The 4,325-nt window shown below is 35.4% G+C and overlaps 1 pseudogene; it reads right to left on the bottom strand.

The window, feature by feature from the left end:
• Positions 1 to 3,559: 3,559 nt before the first annotated feature.
• Positions 3,560 to 3,759, bottom strand: LOC120769841 (annotated as a pseudogene).
• Between the last annotated feature and the right edge of the window lie 566 nt (positions 3,760 to 4,325).

Genomic DNA, 4,325 nt, shown 5'->3' with positions numbered 1-4,325 from the left:
TGCCCTTGAATTTTAACGCTCAAGGTCATTTGAAATGCATTATTATAACGGCGTATATTGCCCATGAATTGTTTAGATTTCTGATGATCACACGTAAGAAGAGAGTGAAGTGGTTTAGGTGGTGGGAGAATTTCTTCTAATTTGACTTTTCCTTGTAAGCATCACATGCCTTTCGATTCGTGTTTGAATTTCAATGCCAAGCAATGTTCACACACTACTGACATAGTACCTATTGATACTATACGATCGTCCTTGTAAGAAATCAAAGGATCGTAGTTCAGGGCAGAATTTTCTTTACTTACCCATGAATTAGTAACTAGTGCTGATGATTCTCTGGCTCTCTGTATTCGATGTCTATCCCTATCTCGGGTGCGGCGAGCCTCACGCTCTACTGAAGATTCTCTCTCTCTCTCAGCTCTATATCTATCCCGAAGCTGACTGAATCGGGCCTCACGCTCTACTGACGATTCTCTGGCTCTCTGAACCATATGCCTATCTCGATCACACCTGTGGCGAACCTCATGCTTTACTGAAGATTCTCTCTCTATCTCAGCTCTATATTTATCCCGAGCCTGACTAAGGCGAGCCTCACGTTCCGTTGACGATTCTTCATCTCTTGCTGAACGTAGTCTTCTGGCGTTCACTGTACTTCGACCTATGTCCGAACGACACCGTCTTCCAGACATGACTTTATAATTTTAGTACAAAATTTACTCAGTTCTATATGTATGATTAACTATGCACAAATTGCCATATTATTAATATGTGCCGCAGTAAAAAATATGTAAATACTTACCATTTAGAAACATAATTAAATTACTGATGTAATATCTTCAAAAGTATTCATATTAAATCAACAATGTATTTAATTGAATAAGGATAAACGCTGTATTGATTAAAATCGCTTCGAAAATAAGCTATTAGTTGTCGCAAAAAGTAAATGACAAAAAATGTTATTGTGGGTGTAGTCGTTGGAATCGTTAGCAAATTTAACGCGCTCCGAATCAATAAAAACTATTCAAAAACTGTATTTTAATTATTGAACGTGAACAGAGCGGTTTATTTCGCTGAAAAAATTTAATGTATGTACATATAATTATTTGTGTTGTGAAATCCAAGACAGAATTGCCTAGCTGTCAGAATTGAAAACCAATTTGATTTTAAATGGTGTCACAGAATCTGATTGGATTTTCGTCTTTTCGAACATACACAAAACCAATATTCGAATCAGCTGTTCACTAATGTGACAAATATTATGAATGCAATTTGAATAAAATTTGAAATGAGTTCAGCACATTAGCTTTCCCACAAAACTTCTAATGTTTCATTCGGTTGACAGCGAACAAACACACAAACATTTTTTTTGGAAAAAGTGCTGCTCTTGTTTAAACAATTTTGGTTAAATAAGAAATAAATCAACTATTTTTTTTTGATGCAGAACGAAAGTAAATATTTCAAAGTTTAACTTCAAGTAAGTTTCATTTTAATCGGTGGATTCTTTTATGATGTATGGCTGTGTAAACAAAAAATGTATGGTTTTTTACCACATTTTGTCCGAGTGCCACGCCCCCTTTATATATTTCTTCACATTATAATGACATAAACCTTCCTCTTTAAGCAATCGATCTATTAAAAAAACCGCATCAAAATCAGTTGCTTAGTTTTCAAGATTTAAACATTTAAGGGGACATAAGGACAGAAAAAGTGACTTTGTTTTATAATATGTAGTGATACTATATGACAATGTTTTCTTTTGATAAATATTGAGCGATGTAAATTCTTGAATGGCAAAAACAGCTGTTTTTTATCTTTTCAACGGCAGTAAGAACACTGTTGGGTTATGAAATGCTTAAATGTAATCTAATCTTTTAAATTTTCGGTCTGAACATGATATAAGATGATTAAAGTAGATTAGGCCAAATATTTTTTTTTATATAATACCGATATATCGATATTTTTAAATAAAAATATTAATATCGATATTGATAAATTCAAAAATTACCGATAAAATATATATCGATACTTTATTCCATTTCCGACATCACTAGCGCAAATGATTATATTATGATAGCAAAATACCGTTACCTCCGTCTTGCAGGGCCATGTCGCTGATTGAAGTGCTGAACACAATGAGCGCAACAGACTGCAGCAGCACGACAGTGAACTGAAAATGGCGTCGTGAATCCTACTACATGAACATTTGTAATAAGGCAGCGACATAGCAATGGCCTGCATGTACATAAAACAACGCAGTTGTCCATTTTGTACGTACACAATTTCGTTGTGGCCGTACTAATAACTTTCACTTCAATGAAATTTTAATAATTTGTTCAAAGTGAAATTGTTTATGCAAAAAAATAAGTAAATAGGTAAATTTATTTGTTTTAAGTTATAAATTGTTATTGGAAATGATATAACAGAGCTATTATATGCTTTTATTTGTAAAATAACGTCAGGTTTGTTAGAGATTTAAATAATTTTACATTTTACATATTAGTGGCATCACCACTCTACCTCATCTCTCTACTGTCAACTCTACTGTCGTCCTACCGCCGTTGGCAAATATAAGAATATATTGAAGTTAACGAGAGCGACAACTGTCGGCCTGCAGTCGTGTAGTCGTGCAGCTGTCAAAATAACAGTGTCGATAAGAACGTGTGTATATTAATATTTGACAGATGTCGTTTGCAGCCTATCGCGCTCATTGTGTTCAGCACTTTAGAGATCAAGTGAAAGAATTGCCACCGAACTGTAACGGGGCATCTCGACAGGATAGAATTTATAGAATACTAACTGTCAAACGTATGGCTATTGCCATTGTCAAATCTGTATGCAGGCATTTGTTATCATAATATAATCATTTGCGCAAAGGCGTAGGGTAGGTAGGCTCGAGCTGATGTAGCGAATGCTTTGAGCTCTTGAAAATTTATTTTATCATTTGCTAAATGCCGTCGGATAGGTAGCTGATGTAGCACACGTTTTGAGCTATTGAACTCCTTAAATCTTTTATGTGGAAAATAAAAAAAAAAAAAAGGTGTGTGGAGTCTCTACGGGCGGATGAAGTTATACTTCTTACTGATATTCAAAGAAATGCATATCATTTTGTATGAAAGAAAACTAGAAAACTTAAATTCACATTTTATAAAATTATTATAATTTATTATCTCCCCGAGCATGCCTTTGCCAACAAGTTGTCTTTTCGCGACGATGGTAAAAGCTAAAAATCATAAATTGCTCAACTTTCTGGTGCTTCTCGCAAAAATCTGCGTCGATATGTATTCACGATCATACGTATACATACATACATACATATTTACGCATGTTTGTAGGCGAAGCTGTTACAGCGGCAAGGGGTGACAATCGGCGGCCATTACTTTACTTATGCTATAGAAATTCTATTGCTACGAATATGGAAATGACAACGAAATAATGCAATTATGCACATTTCTAAAGGTCATTAATTTCTTTGAAGAAATGAATGATCCTGAGAAGTATAGTCTTAACTTTTCAACGGCCAACGCAGAGCATTTCAACCAAAAAGAATTCATTCATTAAAATCACCACTCAGAAGTCGTTTTATCCGTTGTAAGCGAACGATTTTCGAAGAAATCATTCTAATATGCCACAAGACAAAATTAGAAATGAACTTCTTAAACCTCACGCTGTAAGATAAAACGATATACCTCGTCATCGCGTGTCCATTTCCAAAAAATGTAAATGAAGACTAACTACAGAAATAATCCTGTAAAGCATAGCCTTAATTTTTCAACGGCCAACGCAGGGTATTTCAATAAAAGGGCACATAAAATAGTTGAGAATTCGCAGAAATGAAAGACAAACTAAAGAAAAAGGAGTATAACTTCAATAATGAACAAGCATACAAACATACATATGCGCAGCAGCAGCAAGGAAAGAGGTAACAATCGGCGATCCATTGTATATTTCTTTCATGCATAACCAAAACAATATTTAGGACAACGCAATTCAAGTGTCAATGGTGGTGTTGGTGGTAAGCGCTTCAAAAGTGACGACGAGCACGTAGGTTCGAATCCCAACAGAATTTATTTTAAATTGAAACACTGTTCTACAAAAACAACAGCATAAGCATGGCAACATTGTGTTGTTGGTAGAAAAGCCGAGCTGTGCCGAAAGAAACGAACAAGCGATCGTCGATTGTCACCGCTTCGCTTGCTGCTCGAACATCTTCGCAGAAAAGGTTGCGTAGATTCATATTGAGCAAGGTTGCGCAGATTCATATTGAGCAAGGTTGCGCAGATTCATATTGAGCAAGGTTGCGCAACCTGAATCTATCGCAACCTTTTCCG

The sequence above is a fragment of the Bactrocera tryoni genome, chromosome 2, assembly GCF_016617805.1.
Source record: "Bactrocera tryoni isolate S06 chromosome 2, CSIRO_BtryS06_freeze2, whole genome shotgun sequence".
Lineage (NCBI taxonomy): Eukaryota > Metazoa > Arthropoda > Insecta > Diptera > Tephritidae > Bactrocera > Bactrocera tryoni.
Note: the sequence above shows the minus strand (reverse complement) of the source record. Positions and strands in the feature narration are given on the sequence as shown.